We start from the raw sequence: 21,289 nt of genomic DNA, 5'->3' as shown, positions 1-21,289 counted from the left end.
TTTTTAGAGATATCTCCACTCTATAAGCTTTGAAGTTCATGGCAAAGAGTTTAGGTGCCAGAAGTAGAAAAATGACACTTTTTTTTTTTTTTAAATTTGAGACAGAGTCTTGCCCTTGTCCAGGTTGGAGTGCAGTGGCATGATTCCGGCTCACTGCAACCTCCACCTCCCGGGTTCAAGTGATTCGGCTGCCTCAGCCTCCCAACTAGCTTGGATTACAGACACCCAAGCACCATGCCCAGCTAAGTTTTGCATTTTCAGTAGAGACAGGGTTTTACTATGTTGGCCAGGCTGGTCTTGAACTTCTGACCTCAGGTGATCTGCCTGCCTCAGTCTCTCAAAGTGCTGGGATTATAGGCATAAGCCACCCCATCTGGCCATGTCACAATTTTTAAAATTTGAATTTTGAAGGGTGGATTTCGGAAATGCAGATCCATGCCTGGCCTAATTCTAGCATAGGTTATTAAATAGATAGACAGTGAGGACTTAGGAAAGCCCATTGCCAAGCCCTTGCTAGCTGGAATATTGACAGTGGAAGGAAAAAGGTGCCTAATGTAATTCTGAGGGGTCTGAGGAGCTATTCTGATTAACAAGCCTGAAAAAAAGGAAATCAAATGTGGAAAGAATCAGAAAATCATTCGGACAAGGGGAAAGAATGGAAAAAAGGATACCAACCAAATACAGAGTAATGAAAGGACTGGGTGAGCTGATGTCATAGACAACAGGAGACGGAAACAGGCAGGACTGGAGAGATGTTGGAGCTAGGCGAAGGCAAGTAGGTATGAAACCCACTGGATCCAGTGAACTGAAGTGGGGTTTGTCAGGACTAAACTATCTCCTCATGGTTTGGTGCCTTTGGAAGCTTCTAACTCAGTACTGCATCTGGGCTACCCAGGAACATATACCCTCTAATGAGCCAGACACCTGAGAGCTCGTCCTCTCAACCCCATTCAGTTCAGAGCACCTTCCAGGTGTTTTCCTTTCTTTGTACAGAAAATCAGTCATACTTTGAAAAGAGAAAGCATTTAATTGATTGTACTATTAGCTGCTTAAGATGCTTGTTGTGGTATAAATGTTTGTGTTCGTGCCCCACCTCCACCATCCTATAATTCATATATTGAAATCCTAACTCCCAAAGGAGATGATATTGTGAGGTGGGACCTGTCATGGGAGCAGAGCCCTTATAAATGGGATTAGTATCCTTGCAAAAGAGGCCTCAGTGAGACCCCTCCCACCTTCCACCGTGTTAGAACACATTGTAGGCACTGTCTGTGAACCAGAAAGCCAGTCCTCATCAGACACTGAACCTGTCGGTGCCGTGATCTTGGACTTCCCAGCCTCCAAAGCTGTGAGAAATAAATTTCTGTTGTTTATAAGCCACCCAGTCTATAGTATGCTGTTATAGCAGCCTGAATGAACTAAGACAATGCTGCCTTACAGAAGCCTTAATTTTTTCACAGTCATCAAACATTAAGTACTTACAAAAGAAAAATGCTTTTCTAAACATTACTGTAGGCAGAAAATGAGTATTGCCGAAGAAGTCCTGCATGGCTAAATACTATTTTTTCTCTATAATTTTAATAAAGGATGTTAGGTAAGAAACAGAATAACATGTTTTCCTTAATTGCAGTGAATGTTGCTTATCATTTTCAGCACCGTTTTTAAAAATGATAACTTGCTCCAGATTAGCTACTCTTGGCAAGACTGTATCAACTGTTATGGCTCATATTTCCTGTGTTCAAAGAATTCTTCATTAGAAGAATTTCACTAGAAGTTCAGTTATACGTAATAGAAATTTATATTTCTCTTATGAGAGGTTTGAACAGCATATTTTATGTATGAAAAAGTATTTCCTTCTGACTGTTATATAGTCCATTCTGTTCTTACGTTACCTTTCCTCAGATTTAATTTTCTGTCTACTGTCATGTATTTTTCTCATACTTGAATGTGTTCAGGGTTAGGAATAAAATGGATTTGTTTTTATTCACAGGAAATCTCTTGAATTATAGAACTTTCTATTTGATATTTGCTGCCATTGTATTAACTTCTTGACTATGTAATCAATCATTGATAAGAAAATATATAGTATTGATGATTGGAAGGCGCTTATTCATAAGTTAAATGAACTACCGTTTTTCATGAACTGTCTTGCTCTCTGTCTCTGTCTCCTTCCCCCACCCTTTGCTCTCTGTCCCTCCCCTCTTTCCTTCTCCCTGATCCCTACCTCTAATTTTGACACATTTCATTAGTTAAAAATATTTTCCCTATCAATAATAGAAAACACTCTTGTAGTGGCTTAAATAGACTGGAGTTCATTTTTCTCACATAGGAAGAAGTCTGGAGATTGGCAATGCAGGGCCTCTAATAGCTCAGCAGTGTTATCAAGGATCCAAGCTCTTTCTGTCTTACACATAGTGCCATCGTTAGCATGCAAGCATCTATCCTCATGATTACTGCCTCATAGCTTCGCCACCTGAGAGCAGAAATAGAGGGGAGAGAGTGGCAAAAGTCAAGCCTATCCCTTTACAAAAACCTTGTATTCACTTCATTGGCCCTAATTGGGTTGCATTGAAATCCCCAATCACTGGACAGTAACTAGAGAGAAGGAATACAGATGGGACTGGGTCAATCAAGCAACATCATCTGCCACACTTACCTATTTCCTCCTAGCACATCCTATAAGTTAGTAAAAGAGTAATTTAATGATTTCTAACATGTTTTGAATGTTCAGTATGTGCCAAGGATGATACAAAGTGAATTATATTCATTATTTTATTTAAACCTGATAAAAGTCCATGCAATTATCGTCATTGTTATTATAATTCTCATTTTATAGTTGAGAAGAGAGAGGCTTGGACAGCATAGGGTCATGCAGCTAATGAGTGACAGAGTACACATATGGTCTCCTCTAAAGCCCATGGACTTAGTATTAATTTGACCTCCCAGCTGAGAGATACAATGTGAAAAGTGGGCATGAGTATTGTTTTTCTCCTAAAAACAAAAATGTAAAATTTTTGCATGTAAATCCACTCAGGTAGCCTCCAGATGTAAATGAATAAATGAGATATGAAGAAACGAAAGAAAGGAATAGATGGTTTTCTATGATCAACTATTGTAATCCTATCCCTCTGCCCCACATCTCTTTGAGAGGAGAAACCAAGTGGTTTGAGAAAAAGAATCCTAAGCCTGGGACACAGGGTCTGACTTTGTGTATCTACTTTAATCCTATGAGTTTTGTCAACTTAGGCTGGAGATGTTTAGCACCTGGTTCCCTGCATGTAGTTCTGACATGAATGTTGATTGATATTTTTATTTATGTTACTGGGAAAGAAAAAGTGAAGCATCAAAGATGTATGTTGGAACTTTATTTGTTCATTAGTGAGGTGACTTCTTCGATAAATCAGATAATAAGATTTAAACATCCAAAGAACATTTTCTCGATTTTTTGTGCTATTCACAGTGTAACAACTGTAGACATAAAACATTTTAAATTTAATCCTTGTGAACATTTTTCATCACTTTTTAAAGTCTAGACAATCAACAAAGCAACAAATCAAATCCTGATTTCCAAATGTTTCCACCATAGCCAATTTCAAGCTACCAACATCGCATCACTGAATGTGGAGTTGTGAGGCATGTGCAGTAAGTAACATACCCTTCTATGGTATTTCTACCACGTAGATACAATAGATGTCAATAACCTCCAGATAATAGTAAAATGTAGCAAAAAAAGAACCTAGGAAGTGATGGGTTTTGCATATCACTTTTAAAATGTATTTATTTACCTATAAATGAATAAAATTTATTTTTTTCTCTGTTAATATTTTCTGCTTTTATTATTTTTAATGGACATATAATAATTGTATGTATGTGTGGAGTACAGTGAATATTTTGATACATGAATACAATGTATAGTGATCAAATCAGTGTAATTAGCATATCTATCACATCAAATGTCTGTTAATTTTAAAGTTTATGAGTATAAAATGACTATCCTTTCCCCATTTTATAGCTTTTACTCTGAATTCCACTTAGTTTAATAACAATGTGGGGACTCCTGCTTCTGAGGGTAACACAATTGTCTGATTCAAGTTTTTATCAATTTAATATTTCTGAGGCTTTTTTTGAGTATGATACAAAAGTACCCACTGCATTTGGCCACAAGAAGTCCATCGGCAACAGTGAATCAGGGGGTTTCAGTGGAAATATTGAGACTGCCAAACTTCAGAGTGCTGAGTGCTCCTGGGCTGTGTAGAGCTACTGCAAGCAACTCTTCCCATAATTGTGTCTGTGAAGAGTCTGATGTGAGAATGAGATAGGATGACAGACATAAAAAGAAAACAAATTTGGGGTAGAGGGTGGGGGAAGAGAATTAAGCACCTTTAAATGCTGATGGGAAAAGCCCCAGTATAGAACAACCGTCTTGAAACCTCAGGTGAGGAAGTAGGTAATTTGTGGCCTTAAATCTCTGGAGAAACTTTTGGAAATGGGATCTAGATTGTAAGTGGAGGCATTACTTTTATGAAGGAGGAGAGATGCTTCTCCCATCATCCTAATTAGGAGGGTGAACATGACCTTTAGGAACAATGGGAAGCTTGGGGATGAGGTGGCAGGAAGGTACAAGGTGCTTTCTCCTATCTTGTGACTTCTATTTTACCATGAAATGGGAGGCCAGTTGTCCATTGAAAAACAGAAGGGGTACGATAATACACAAATTTTTAGTGGTATAGGTTTGAAATAGTCACTCTGAAAAACAAGAGGTAAATTTGATGAAAGAAAAACAGTCAAATTGTCGCAGATTGCTGGAAAGTCAGGAGAAGGTGAAAATCATGGATTTGAGATCACACTGTTTCATGAAGTTGTGAGATTTCCCCCACTAAAATTTAATTTAATTTTTAATAATAGTTGTATTTAACAACTGGTTAACAAGATTCTTGAAAATGCAAGTGAACTCCAGTATCCAAGTTAACCTATTTGAGTTACTGTTCCTTATCATGCAATGAAAATTAATATTCTTGCTTTGTCTACCTGTGATTGTTGTGAGAATTACATGAAGTGATCCATTTGGTGAAAGGACTTTGTAATTGGTAAAGTGCTATGTAAATATAACCTCAGGGACAGGAAGAAATGTAGGAAGACAAAGGTCTGCTTTGGAGAAGTGTGTGCTATTTCAAAGACAGTAAATTGAAAATAATTTTTTCAAATTAATTCATAAATTTGAGAGTGAAGACACTTCGCTGGTATGTAGGAAAAGGAAGGGAAATGAAGTGAGGACCATGTTGGATTGAAAAAATTGCCACAATTCTTTGCACCTCCTCACATCAAGAGGTTAAATGTGAGCTGATCTTGTGACTTGCTTTGGTCAATAGAATGCAACAGATGCAACATCCAGTGAGTTTTGAGCTTTGTCTTGAAAGGCTCAGCATGCTTCTGTTTATGGCTTCTGGAACCCTATGACAGCTATAGAAAGGAGCCCAGGCTACTCTGTTGGGGGATGAGAGGCTATATGGAAAGGAACCCAACCACCATAGCCGATAGCTCACCAGATCTCAGCTGATTCAGCAGCCAGCTGCAGAAGCACGAGGGAACCCCTGCAGAGACTGGTACAATGGCCCAGTTGAGCTCAGCCCAAATTATTGACCCTTAGACCTATGAGTTGAATAAATGGTGTTGCTTTAACTCACTAAAAGTTGAGGTGGTTATTACAGAGCAAAAATCGACATGGCCCTATAATGTTCAAGAGTTTATACTGGGTTCTTCCGGTTATTTGGTCCCAATTAATCTTTATGAGTCTTGTGAGTATGTATTTTTAATCATATTTTAATTCTTAAGGGACACTGGTTAGAGGAATATGGTAACTGTCAAATTGAAGGGTATATGGAAGGGTATATATAATTTGTATAAAGACTATCACACTACCTGACTTCAAACTATACTATAATGCCACAGTAACCAAAACAACTTGGTACTGGTACAAAAACAGACACATAGAAAAATGGAACAGAGTAGAAAACTTAGAAATAAAGCCACACACCTGAGACCATTTGATCTTTGACAAGGCCAATAAAAACAAGCAATGGGGAGAGGACTCCCTATTCAGTAAATGGTGCCTGAATAACTGGCTAGCCATATGCAGAAGACTGAAGCTGGATCCCTACCTTTCATCAGATATAAAAATTAACTCAAAATGGATTAAAGATTTAATACTTCAAAGTATGAAAATCCTGGAAGACAACGTAGGAAAAATTCTTCTTGACATCAGCCTTGGCAAAGAAGTTTTGGCTAACTTCCTAAAAGAAAATGCAACAAAACCAAAAATAGACAAGTGGAACCTACTTAAACTGAAGAGCTTCTGCACAGCCAAAGGAACTATCAACAAAGCAAACAGATAACCTACAGAATGGGAGAAGATATTCGCAAACTATGCATCCAACAAAGGACCAATATCCAGAATCTATAGGGAACTTAAATAAATAAACAAGCAATCATAATAATAATAACCCCATTAAAAAGTGGGCAAAGGACATGAACAGACACTTCTCAAAAGAAGATATACAAGTAGCCAACACACATGAAAAAATGCCCAGCATCACTAATCATTAGAGAAATGGAAATCAAAACCACAATGAGATACCATCTCATACCAATCAGAGGCTGTGAAGAAAAGGGAATGCTTATATCCTGTTGTGGGAATGTAAATTAATCCAGCCACTGTGGAAAGCAGTCTGGAGATATCTCAAATAATTTAGAACTATCATTTGACCCTGCAATCCCATTACGGGGTATATACCCAAAAGAAAATAAATCATTCTACCAAAAAGACACCTGCACTCATATGCTAATTGCTGCACTATTCACGATAGCAAAGACAGGGAATCAACCCAGGTGTCCATCAAAGTGTGGTACATATACACAATGGAATACTATACAGGCATAAAAAAATGACAAAATCATGTCCTTTGTAGCAACATGGAGGGAGATGGAGGCCATAATCCCAAGCAAATTAATGCAGAAACAGAAAACTAAAATACCTCATGTTCTTACTTATAAATGGGAGCTAAGCATTGAGCACTCATAGACATAAATATGAGAACAATAGTCACTATGGACTATTAGAGGGTTCAGGGGAGGTGTTTAAGAACTACTTGTTGGGTACTATGCTCACTGACTGGGTGATGGGATCTGTACTCCAAACTTCAGCATCATGCAATATTCCCATGCAACAAATCTGCACACATACCACCTGTATCTAAAATAAAAGTTGAATTTTTTTAAAAAAAGAATATTCACAGAAGATGTATTAGAGTTAAAATTGGTATGTGGAAAAGATTTGAGAGATGAGACATAAGGAAGTCTATTTTTGTTGAGTAATTAGTACATGTTTACTTTCATAACTATAAAATTTGGATCACTTGAACACATGGAAAATATACTGTGTAATCCCCATACTTAAATTTTAAAATAAAGGCGAGTATTTAGAGGAATCAATTTTCTTCACAAACAGTCCGCGACTGTATCTGACAGTCACTACTAGTTATTCTACAATAACGCTCAATGCTTTTTAAAGTTGAATGTCTTTTCTGAATTTCATAAAGCTAGTTTAAATTCAAGACTCTTTACTGATACAGTGACAATTAATATTTATTGCATGTGGCCAAGATATACTATAACTCCTTAATTTGAGCTAATACATTAATAGAGAAGTTTAAAGCTCTCTAAATTATACATACACGTGAACTTTTAAGTAATGAATTGATATATATGAAATTAATTTAATCTTAAAATTAGAAAAAAATCTGCAATGTCTTTACTTACACAAACCTTAGTTTTTATTAAGACACTGAATATAAAAACGCTGAATTTCAATTATTTCTCCAACTTCCCATCATTCTTAAGATATTCTCATTTCTTAGCTTACACACACACACACACACACACACACACACACACACACACATATTGTCCTGGATGAGTTATAAAATAGGACATCCTGGTAAGAGTGTCTGCATACAGCAAAAAACTGCTTACTACCTGACTATTATTATCCGCTTTACTTCTTTATGAAAGAAGATTATTTTGGGACCAGCTCCTAAAAGTCATAGGGAAACCACCAGAATTATTTTCACATTTCTTTGCAAAAGAATTGCAGAAAGTATAAAGCTTATTCTAAAGATCCAGTATTGGTCACAGGCAAATCATGAAGAGGGTCTCATTTGTCTTTGAGGCCCCCATTCCCTTCTTCCTCTGCTGCTTTTCCAGCATCCTCATCTTCCCTTCTCACTACCAACGCTTTATTTTTATTATTATTATTATTATTATTATTATTATATTATTATTTTGAGGTGGAGTCTCTCTCTGTCTCCCAGGCTAGAGTGCAGGGGCGCAATCTTGGCTCACTGCAAGCTCCGCCTCCCAGATTCACGCCATTCTCCTGCCTCAACCCCCGGAGTAGCTGGGACTACAGGCGCCCGCCACCACGCCCGGCTAATTTTTTTTGTATTTTTAGTAGAGAGGGGGTTTCGCCGTGTTAGCCAGAATGGTCTGGATCTCCTGACCTAATGATTCGCCCGCCTCGGTCTCCCAAAGTGCTAGGATTACAGGCGTGAACCACCTCGCCCGGCCTCAAGTCTTTATTATATTACCCATTCTAACAAGTATTTGCATTTTTATAAGGACCAAATCCTTAAAGTAAATGGATAAAATTTTATTGCAAGAAATTCTCGAGTGTGTGTGTGTTTGTGTGTGCAAATAGGAGTATATGGATCATTGTAACATCATATCACAGGGCAAGTGATCTGTTTCATGTATGCAGATTTGGATCTTTAGTGCTCTAAACACTGAGATTATATTGCCCTTCCTCCCATTTGCTATTTAAAATAAAAACAATATTAAACTATAAAATAAATGCAAGGAGTTCAGCAAAGGTCTGGCTTTTCTAATGGCGTTTCCTTGAATTTATTTTAATATTAATTTGAAATGTTTTCAAACATACTGATTTTTTTTTTCACTGTCTTTGGGCCGCTGCTTACCTCTGAAGCCATAAACCAGATGCTGCCTGTTGGTGACCCAGCAAAGCGTGCATGGTGAGGTCTTTTCTGCTATGATGAAAGCTAGCTTTCTAGGAAAAGTAATAGTGAGACAGCCTTATCAAGGGTCATTTGACATGGGTACAAAATACTGATGTCTTTTTAGTACATTTATAAATTGCTAAGTATTTAGAAAGATCCTCTTTAGGGTTAATTAGCCCCCCCTCAAAACTGTATATAAATTCATACAACATCAAGAAGGATGATAGCAGTAATACCTCCTGGGTACCTGGGCTTCTTTCTTATTCTCCATGCCTCTTCATGACCTAACTCTTTCACTGCTCCCAGCTCCTGAGTCAATACTATCTACCTCATCCCTCTCCTGGTGGGATTTGACTAAATCCCTAAACTTCCGTCCGGGTCTTACAGTTGCAATTGCCTATTGTAGTATTGTCTTAGAGGGTTCAAGATTAATCAGGCACAGGTAGAGCAAAGTCTGGCTGCACAGCAGGGTCTGTACCAAATAAATCATGTGATAGGAGACAAACAGGTTTGGCGTGCCTGAGAATCTGGCTGGGGTGAAGAAAGAGCCTAAAGTGATGAGTTCCACCAGCAAAATGCCTGCCCTTCACCTTCTGCCCTATTTCTATCTGAGTAAACTACCATGACTCACTAAGAAAAAAAGAAAACAAAGGCCCCAAATACAGTAGTTAGATTCCTCTGAGTTATCAGTTCTGACATTCTGAACCATGCCGGGGGCATTTATACAAAAATGAGTCATTTTATTTTTGAATACGTTTTTTTATCATTTTATTTCAAATTAATGCACTGTAATTGTAGAAAATTAGAAAAATGCAAATAAATAAAAGGAAGAAATCAGAATCTCAAATATACTACTCACATATAAGTATTGTTAATATAAAATAATTTTGTGGTGTCTATACACTGTGGACCTGTGTAATGCATGTTATCTATCTATCTTTAAAATGAAGTCAAACTGTACAAACCATTGGAAGTTTGCCTTTTTTCATGCAACAATATGTTGTGGATATGTTTAACAGAATCATTTTCAAGTGATTTTCCTTTACCCTTTTCTTTTCATAGAATGATCTGACATCTCTTTAATCTTGTACGTTCAGTCATTTTGAATCATCTGATATAGTTGTTTTAAAGCATGCTTTCAATAGCCTCATATTAAGTCCAATTTTTATATAAAGAATTTTAACTGAGAAATTAAGGCAGGCAAAGAAAGCAAAAGAAAAATGACTAAGACGAGAGAAGTGTTGACGTAAAACAAAATACTTAATACATTTTGAAGTTTTTTTCCTGAGTTTTAAATGAAAACAAACCACTCCAATTTCCAACTTGTCCCAGAGCTCTTGAGACATATATGTCTATTCAACTTAAATTATTATAAATTGCTATCATACATGTATTCCTATGGATAAAACATGCAGTAAGTTTCTACAAGTGAATCATTCTGTGAAAATACAGGCCCAAGTAACATAGTTCAGCATGATTCCCCAAATTACTTTGTGATTCTAAATTTCATGGTTTTTCACAGCACACTGAATATGTTCAGTCCCGTTCTGTGAGTGCACCACTGTGAGGTTCTTTACAGATGTCCCTAAACAAAAGGTCTCTCAAGCTGCTTTTCCCCCTTATCTGAAGACATCTACCCTGACAAGGGGACCCCCTACCTTACAGTGTGCAATTACTATGTTAAGATTCCTGTCTAAATTATCTTTTTCTTATCATCTAAAGAGATATCCTTTAACTATCAGATAATGAATGTTTTCCTTGCGTAATATAATCTTGATTTCAATAGTGCCAGACTCTTCTGGTGGATTCACCTGTTCAGCAGTTGTGGTACTTCGCTTTACTGCTTTACAGGATTTAAACTGGGTTATTCATTTCTTATATACGTGGCTGGTTCTGGGTCCCTTGCAGCAAAATGATGTATCCGGTTTAAAACTAAACACAAAGATTTGATAACTTCTCATTGCTTCTGAGCATGTGAATTCTGTGGTTCAGCCATGTAAAGATCATTTTTAAAATCAGAATTAATTTAAACTTGCAGGTGAGCACATGGCTGTGCATTCATACAATTTCTGCTTGAATGGCCTGTGCTTTTGATGTTCTTTGATTCTCTTTATAAATCCTTATTTTTCTTTCCCTTTGTGATCTATTCAGTTTTTGAATCCATGTAACCGGAGAAGCAGTTTTAATGGAATCATCAGCAGTTTTTGCCAATACTTCTCAGAGTTTTGTAGCCAGGGAGTCATTTCTCTCAATTCATCTTTATTTCCTCCTGAGCCTTGAGCATACTCTACTTCTCCTGAGGAGTGATTTTCAGGAGTATGATTTGCCCCCTGAGAAGGATTTCAGTGATTTTGTAGAGGAATGAACAGTATAAAGACTTCTTTGCTTTAGCTGTGTAGCAGCCATTTTCTTCCTTTAAAAGTTAAACCATCTCTTTTCCTTTTCCTACTCTGGTATGTTCTCCCACATCAACTCTTTTTTAAAAATTAACATTTAGAGACACACCAGGTTGCCAAGAGTACATAGCATGCCATCGCGTTCCAGGGCCACCATGGCCTCTGCTCCTCCTGAGATCATGATCCCTATAGAGTCCTCCCAGATGGGTCTCTTATTTTCCTTACCTTTTTCCTTGAGGGCTCTGGAAGCATATATCTTTTCATTTAAGACCATTTATATCCAGAAACCAAGCTTTAGTGCTTAGTCTTCAGCTGACTTTAGTCTTCCATGATTTCTGTTTCAATGCTAGGGTTTTCTGGTGTATGATTTTGTTTTCTCTTTGTTCTGAAACGTCCAACGTTCCTCTCCCCTGCATTACATCAGGACATAAAATTGATGCCTATCAAAGCCTTAGTATAAGAGTCTGTAGTATGTCACATTCATATAAGTACATTTGTGCTTGTTTATCATGCCATAAACATGTTAAATGATTTTTATCTTTGCAAAAGGTAACATTAGTGTTCCCTGAAGCCAGGTCACATGGAGCAGAATAGGTATAAATTCAGTAAACATAAATCCTGTGTTTTTTTTCTTATGTTTTCAAGTCAATATTTTTCTACACACATATTTGCTTACATGTTTAGAAGTTGTTACTTGATGATTAGGGTTGTGATGAATGATTCCATCCTTAGTAAGACCTAAAAAACTTGTTAAATTAACTTTTTGGTTCATATGGTGCTCTCTAGTGGGGTCTACTTGAATTACAAACTGTCCTATTCCCAGCTCCTTCCATCATTTTTGAAGATTTGGGAATTATCGGAGAGGCAGAAATTAGCTAAAAATATACTGTGGCATAATACGTATCATTTAAAAACTGGTTAACTCTTCTGAATAAAAGAAACATAGATCCAGAAAGGAGGTAGAGGTATCTCGTTCTTTCTATTGCCTCCAATGAGCACTTCACCTAAGTCAATCCAGAAGATAGATTTCTACCCTAAGCAGATGTGTGAAGGAGAGAAGTAAATCATGCAACATAACTATTTTGTGTTTACTTTGAAAAGGTTTCAAATCGATGTTAAACATTATTATCATCAAATATTTACAGAGCATGAGTTTTATACCTAAAAGTATACAAGATGCTATGATTATTTTTTCCTGGCCTACTACATGCATTGTAACTACTGACAAGCCAGTACAAGTGTATCTTTATATTTAATTGGAAAATCAAAATATAATTTTTTTTTGAGACAGAATCTCACTGTATCACCGAGGCTGGAGTGCAGTGGTGTGATCATAGCTCATTGTAAGCTCAAACTCCTGTCCTACTGCCTCAGCCTTCCAAGTAGCTGGGACTATAGGTGTGTGCCACCATTCTGCTTTCCCTGGACTAATTTTTAAATTTTTTATAGAGATGGGGCCTCACTTTGTTTCCCAGGCCTCAAGAAATCCTCCTGCCTCAGCTTCCCAAAGAACTGGGATTAGAGGCATGAGCCACTGGGCTGGGCCCCTAAAATAGAACTCATAGGATGAGGTGTGTATTAGTCTGTCTCACCCTGCTAATAAAGACATACCTGAGACTGGGTAATTTACAAAGGAAAGAGGTTTAATGGACTCACCTCATGATTGTGAGGAGGCCTCACAATCATGGCAGAAGCGAATGAGGAGCAAAGTCACATCTTACATGGTGGCAGGCAAGAGAGCTTGTGCAGGGGAACTCCCACTTATCAAACCATCAGATCTCGTGAGACTTATTCACTAATATGGGAACACTATGGGGGAAACCACCCCCATGATTCAATTATCTCCACCTGGCCTTGCCCTTGACACATGCGGATTATTACAACTCAAAGTGAGATTTCGGTAGGAACACAACCAAACCATATCAAGGTGATAACATAACACTGTGGAAAATAGCCATATTCTGCCAATAATGTTGGAGACCAGAGATAGTCTTCACGGAAAATTTCTAGTCCATTTTCCTTTAATATAGCACATTTTCATTTGTATGTGATTTTTTAAAAAAGAAAATCCAATAGACAATGTAGATATGAGGCTGTGCAATGTTGAAAGCAGAGAGGACTGAGAATTAAGAGATCCAGATTCTAGATTGGTGTGCTTTCACCAGTCAGCTTGGAGACTGGGCAAGCCGATGAACAGCCTGGTCTTCCACTTTTTCATCTCTAAGACTAGGAGGTTAGCCAAACATTTCTTCATTGGTTGGTTCATTAGTTGATGCTAACTATGACATTGCATTATTCACAAGTAGAAACACTATTTTTCACGGTCCCTGAAAATCTGTGAGAAATTTAGGGTACTTTAACATTTGTATTAAAGTCTTGTCCTCAGGAGAAGGTTGTATTAACTAGTTAATACTAGCTGTTTGTAACATAATTCAGGCAAATAAGAATCATAGAAGAATGTTCTTTGAGCATTCCCATTTGTTTGTAATGTTTACATTCTCTTGGATCACTAGAACTCAGTAGTTATGAAAGGCTGGTAGTACTCATAACAGAGAGGAATGCTTAATTGCATGATAGGCACTTTTTCTTTTTGATAAGAAAATTTGGATACAGATAGACTTCATCAAAGTCTGTATATATCCTTCAGTTTGGCATGCATGGGAAATCATTATTCACATGTTCATAATTATTATTAAACCTATATTAATATAAAATATAATAAAGATTTTTATATATGACTTTAAATATCTCTATATGCCTAAGGTTTTACATTAGGCCATAATAAAATGTGTGGATTCTGAATAATAATTTCCGGTTGTTACTTAAAGTTTATACAGAAATATATTCTGCTAAATGAAACAAAGTTGAGGCAAGAATCAATGGCATGAGAGCTTCCTTGAGAAATGATTAAGTCCATCACTTTGCCCACCACTAAACCTATGTGCTACATTATCTGAAGAGAAAGAGAAACTGATCTATTTTTAAATTCCCCATTCTGGTAGGTTCCTCAGTCCTCCTGAGTAATGCCCACGTTCCTGTGTCTGCCTCTTCAGATTCCTGCCTCCTCCTCAGGATACAGTGGTAACTATGTCAGCATTTAAAGGATGAAAAATTAAATATCATAGCGTATATGATTTACGCTACAAATTAATCCCCATTTCATTCACATATTCCATTGGTTCTCTGTTTTGCTTTTATCTTGCCATGATTATCAAGTAAATGTAGTTAAATAATATATTCACCTTCTGCCATTTAAAAAATAATAGCTGTTAGTGCTTAGTAGGTACTGAGCAGTATGTAAATGCCAAGGTTAGAGTCAAGTAATTATTTTAAGATCTAAACTTCTTCTTTTTTTGGTTTTATTAATGTCCCTAATTCCACAAAATGAATTCTGTGGTAAACAACTTAATAAACTACTACCAAACTAAACAGTTGATTCCGTCAATATAGTGACAACATGTAGTCAAGATTTAAACAAAATTCTATTCAACAGCAAAGTCAGTTAAGAAACAAGAAAACAACACTAATAAAACTATATTTGGCTTCACGCCAAACCAAGTATTTTGTTATAGCCTAATACAATTCTTGTTAGTTTCTCATATATACATAAAGCAAATTTTTAAAAATCACCAAAATGTTGAAATATTATTCACCCAAGATTAGTAAGGTATTTGTCCCTGATGCTAATCAAATGTACTGAAGTCATGATATATAATGTAAACTTACTACAAAAGCTTTAATCATTTATGTTACAGTTTTACATTAAGGCACAAGCCAAGAGCAATTGAAGAATTTGCCATATAGAGACCCAGATCAAGTTTCTGCATTTAATGAGCTACAAATGGACACTATATTTAGCTAATGTCTCAGAGCAGTAATTCAGTCATTACCTCTATCTTGTAAAAAGATTGTTGGAAACGAGTCATTTTAAAAGCTGTTAAAATATCCTAACTTGATGAATTCATTCTAAAAATGGATACTATATAGATTAGTGCAGGAAATATATAAATACTATAAGAGGATTCACTTCCCCATAAATTCACATATAGTCCATCTCAGGGGAAAAAAGTTGATCCCAATCCAGTAACAATTACCTCCTATAAATTTACCTGTCATAGGTTATTTCCCATCATCTTGATATGTTCAGACTCTATAAATAAATTCACAGTCAGAAATGTCACACTAAGGCTGGGCACCATGGCTCACGCCTGTAATCTCAGCACTTTGGAAGGCCAAGATGGGAGGATCTCTTGAGCCCAGGAGTTCAAGACCAGCCTGGGCAACATAGCAAGACCCCATCTCTACAAAAGTTAAAAAAAATTAGCCGGGTCTGGTGTTGCGCACCTGTAGTCGCAGCTACTCAGGAGGCTGAGGTGGGAGGATCCCTTGAGCCCAGGAATTCAAGGCTGCAGTGAGCTATGATTACACCACTGCAGTTAAGCCTGGGCAACAGAATGACACCTGTTTCAAAAAAAATAAAAACATAGAAATATCACACTATGGCATTCTGGCTGACATTTGATCTGGCTAAAACAATGAAATATAATCAGATTTTAAAACTTGTTCTCTTCTGAAAATGTTGAAGAACTCAGAAAGAATAATCACATCCACTTTCATGAAATATTCTAGTATCAGATACATAAAGTGCTAAAAGCACCTTTCTAGAGGCAGAAGCATATAATACAATGAAAGACCTTGGAGGGAATATATTTATACACATCAAGGAATCTCATTCTAGAAGAGCATGAATTTGCTTGAGTTGTTTTCTTCCTGTTACATAAGAACATGGGAGTCAGCCAATGGACATCTTGCCACAGAGAATCGACAGATGCTTGCAGAGTAAAAGTGGGAAACAGCCAGAAAGTCCACATTAGCAAACTTCATATTGACTATGGACAAAGATTTGCTTTAATGAAAGATATTCAACTAGTTTTCCAGTTTTGACATAGGCCTTATGACTTTATAAACACATTTTATTATTTATTTCTTTAAGGTTTTTAAATAACAATCCATATTCTTGTTTTCATAGGTGCAGTGTTGTATTTTATTGTACACCAGTAAATGAACTGCAATATGTGGCCAGAAATACTGAATATTTCAATATTATAGGCATAGCATTGTTGTTTTTAAGATGCAGTGAGAAATCTGAGCATTTATATGGGAATAGTCTGTTAGAAAAATTTGTCAAAAAAAAAGAAATAAAATTAATATAAATTTTCCTGCAAATAATTATTACCTTGAAACACTATATTTCATGTCCTTAACATTCCTCATCTTGTTCTAGTTATCAGTCTCTTTCCACCTTACCATGTATTGTGATAGAGAGGGCACAGACTCTGAAATTTGACAGGTCTGCCTTCAAATCCAGCTCCACTACTTGCTTGCAGCGTGATCTTGGAAACTGAGCCTCAGTTCCATCATTTATACAAGTATAATAAATTTAATTTAAATGGTGTTCTGAGGATGAAATCAGAAAATAATGCTTGCCACACTTAGTAGGTAGGGGTATGGTGGCTGTTTCTTCCTTTCAAATCTCCCTTCTACCCTCAAAATAACAAAACAATAAAACCTGGGCACATCATGAGTATATTCTCGTTTTTGGTGGTGTAAAGCTTAAGAATACAAAATTAGTTTTAAAAATATACATTTAGTGGAGAAAATCATAACAAATTACACATTTTTAAAAAGCTGATTAAAAAATGAAACATCATACATTTTGATCACTTCATCTGTCAGCAATTTTGTAAGAGCATTTTTCTATATTGAAAAAAAATCAGACTTTTTTCCCAGCATGGTTCATTGAATTTTGGTTTTTAATACGTCTAGTCTGCACATTATTTTTCAGGATCATAACTGGTTATTGATAATGGCAGGTTAAATTTTAGAATTGTTGCCAATTTTAGAAGATTATTTATCAAATTTATTTAATTATACATTTCAAGATTTGGAAGAGTTTCAAGTTTTCTCTAGTGAAAAATTTTAAATAACTTTTAAATTGGTAACAATGGACCAACTTTTTATTGATATCGTCCTGTCCTGATGTTGGACAGAATAAACTGTTCTTACACCTGGTCAGAAACTGTTCTTACACCTGGTCAGCCAGCAATTTATACCCAGATGTGACTTTGTACACCATTAAATACAAACAAAATATATCTTCAATTCAACAGTCCCTTCATAGCACCTCATACTAAAAAGGAAAAGTTACAGTAAAGAGAAAATTTACTTACTGTCTTACTGCCAACTGCAGTTAAAATACCTTGCTATTGTAAAGTGTACAAAACATACGACTGCATGAATATATGGTCAGGGTCCTGCCCAGGGCCTTGAAAGGAGTCTGTGTAAGTGAAAGGCCCTGAAGTATAAGCTTCATTAGCGTCATCTAAAATTCTTGCTTCTCATTTCTTTTCATTGTTTCTCTTCACTCAAACTCAAGTCACTTCTCTGCTTCCACTCCCTACATTCTGACGACATTGAAATTGCTCTCTTGAATGCATTGACATTCAACTGCTTTTCCTCAATTCTGGTCCAACTTGGTCTTATCACATATTAGGTCATTGATCACATGCTCCTTGAAACTCCTCCTTCCTTTTGTTTTCTGGTGACTCCTTAGTTCCCTATTTGCCTTGTAGCCTTGCAGCCTTCCTTCTTTACTCTTTCCTGGCTTGTCTTTCTCTTTCACCTCCCACCTTATATGGATCCCTATAGTTCTTTTCTCTGCCTTCTATACTCATCGTCCTGTGAACTCTAGAGAGAACTCTCAGCTCTCATGGCTGTAGTTGTGATCTCTACCTGGATGATTTCTAAATCTCTAATTCTCATCTTAACTTTTTTGGATTGCTCCAATTTCATTTTCCCATCCATTTGAAGAACAGGCCTCTTCAATGTCTCATCACCACCTTAAAAATCAGATGTTCAAAACCTGCTTCATCCTCATTCCCCCAATTTACCCCATGTGTACTATGCCATTTGTAACTACCTAATTATTTATTGGTCTCTGATTAGGTCATCTCCTAAAATACTATATAAGTTTATGAAGGCTTAGAAATGTATCCTCCTCTCCCTTCCTGCCCCTCTTCTCCTTCTCCCTCTCCTCCTTCTCTTCTTTCTTTGACTCCTAGATAGTGCTGATTATACAATTGATATTCAGTAAACATGTGCAGATTAAATAATATTTTCTAGAATGTTGAGAAAAATTCTTGCAAAGAAAAAATTTCTTGCAAAGAAATAGATCATTTTCATCCTTTTTTAAAAAAATTGACTTTGCAAGCTTAATACCTTTTAAACTTTCAGGAAATCTTAAAACATGGGGAAATAAGGAGAAAATCACTAAGATTTATGAAAATAATGACACATGCACAATGCTCCAATTGTTTGGTCCTTCATTAAGATGAGAAAATCTGTCAAACATTACCATCTGCCATCCAAAGAATTACAAAATTTAAAAACACACTCAAATTAAGTCAATTAATGACTCACAACAGGGATACAGGTTTGAAAGACAACACATTATATAATGAGTAATAAAGTATAAAACAATAGCAAGGCAGAGAAGAAAGAAGAGAAGAAGAGGGGAAGGGAATGGAGGACCGATGGTGATTACCCAGTTGCCATGTCACTGCCAAGACAAGAAGATGGGAGGGAGAGGATAACTAAATTATTCTCTGCCCTTATCATTAGCAACCCACTGTTGCTGAAAGTCAGGAAAGTGTTCAATTTCAGGAAGAGTTCTTGTGCTTCAATAATATGATGCTGTTTCATTTCTTAGTTAAATCTTCCATCAATGGTGGGGGGCAAAATGAAAAGGTTGGGAAGCCCCTAATTTACTCACAGAAACGTAGTTACATCCAAACAAAAGTGTCTGATCCATGGTTGTTCATATTTTCTCGGGAAATAACCCAGCCCTGAAAAAGAAAAATGCTTCTGAAAAGAACTGGATATTGATACTGCATAACCCAAACTGGACATAAAAACAATGAAAGTAATAGCTACCCTCTATTGAGTTCTTAAGATGTGCCAGACACCTTTAAGTGCTATACACAGTTACTATTTCATTGATCCACACAGAAAGTCTATGAATTAGGAATGATTATTATGCTAATATGACAGATGAGGAAAGTAAGGCACAGAGAAGTTAAGCAATTTGCCCAAGGTTACACAGTCTGAAAGTTTCAGAACCAGGATATGAACCCAGGCAATCTGACTTCAGACTTCACATCTTAATGAATAAACTTTCATTCTTATTCTATGCTGATATACTATGGTGCATTTTAATCTATTTTAGGTGATTTTATTATTATATAGACAGAATAAGATGAATTAGTTGTATTATTAAAATACCAATAAAGCCCTCAAAATTCATAAAAGTAGGTATAACTATTACAATCACTTCAACTTTAATAAAGGAAACTGAAGCATAAAGGAACTATAACTGAAAACAATGTAAAATACTGACATACTTAGGAATTTATCATTTTTGTCTCCTAAGCAATCTCAGTTTGTATACCGCTTTACAAATAAGTTAAAAACTTTAATAAGCTATGGTTTTGTCTATTTTGAAATTTAGCTCATTGTTGAAAATGAAAAAAATAGAAAGTATTTATTTTCTACTGTTACAGAAAATCTAAATAGGCAAATTCTATGTAGTACCTAAATTTAGAAGGTTTCTAAAGGATTTATGAGATTTTAAAGTGACTAGGAGCACCTGCCACAAGCTATCGTTAAAAGGTTTCCTTTTAGGCTGGACATGATGGCTCACCCCTGTAATCCTCCCAAACACTTCAGAAGGCGGAGGTTGGTGGATTGCTTGAGCCCTGGAGTTTGAGATCAGCCTGGGCATATGGCAAAACCCCTTCTCTACGAAAAAATATATAAATTAGCCAGGTAAGGTGGCAGGCACCCATAGTCCCAACTACTCAAGGGCTGAGGTAGGAGAACCTGAGTCTGGGAGGTCGAAGTTGCGGTGAGCCATAATTGCACCATTGCACATCCCAGACAACAGAGGGAGGCCCTGTCTCAAAAAGAAAAAAAGTTTCCTTTTAATTCCCTTTAAATTGAACTAAAACTAATATATAATAAGCCAAATTGCTGATGATCTCCTATCTTAGTTTGGCCTCCTGCAGACACAGACCCTGAGATGAGGATTCAAGTGCAACCAGTTTGTTTGGGCGGAGGAGTGAGGAAATGAGACAAGGAGGGAGGGCAGCAACAAAGGATGTGGTATGAAGTCTGCTATCACCATGTGTGAGTGGGGCCTAATCCCACTGGGCAAATCCTGGTAGCCAGTATATACCATGTTCCTCAGAAGAGCGAGGGAGCTGGGACATTTACACACTAACTCCCATCAGCCCATTCCTTCAGGCATTGCATGAGGGCTGCTCTGGTGAGGGGCAACAATGCCACCATTTGTCAAATCTGCCATATGGAGGGCAGAGTGAGCTCCAATAGCAAGAGAAAGCCCTTGGTGCAGGTGCTGGTGATGGGACATCCAGGAACATATGCTACACTTCTCCTCTGTGCTACTTTCCACTAATAGGGACTATTTTTTCTATAAATTTTTACATTCAAACATCATCTACTCTTGGAAATAAGAAAATAAAAGATCAAATTATCCAACAATTAAACTTTTTTATCATGTTAGTTTATGTGAGGGCTTCACAGAAGCAATGCCTAGACTCCCTGTTTCAAGCTGCTCTGGATGATTAAACACATGGTGTCTTGTACAGAACAGTGGAGGAGGAGTTAGCAGGAAGATGTATGCCAGAAGCAAAATACACTGAGTGTATCCCTTATTGAAGATATCAGGACCGGGTGCCATGGCTCATA

Source organism: Macaca mulatta, chromosome 4 (assembly GCF_049350105.2).
Source record: "Macaca mulatta isolate MMU2019108-1 chromosome 4, T2T-MMU8v2.0, whole genome shotgun sequence".
Taxonomy (NCBI): domain Eukaryota; kingdom Metazoa; phylum Chordata; class Mammalia; order Primates; family Cercopithecidae; genus Macaca; species Macaca mulatta.
The sequence above is the reverse complement of the archived record's forward strand: the minus strand, read 5'-3'. Positions refer to the sequence as shown.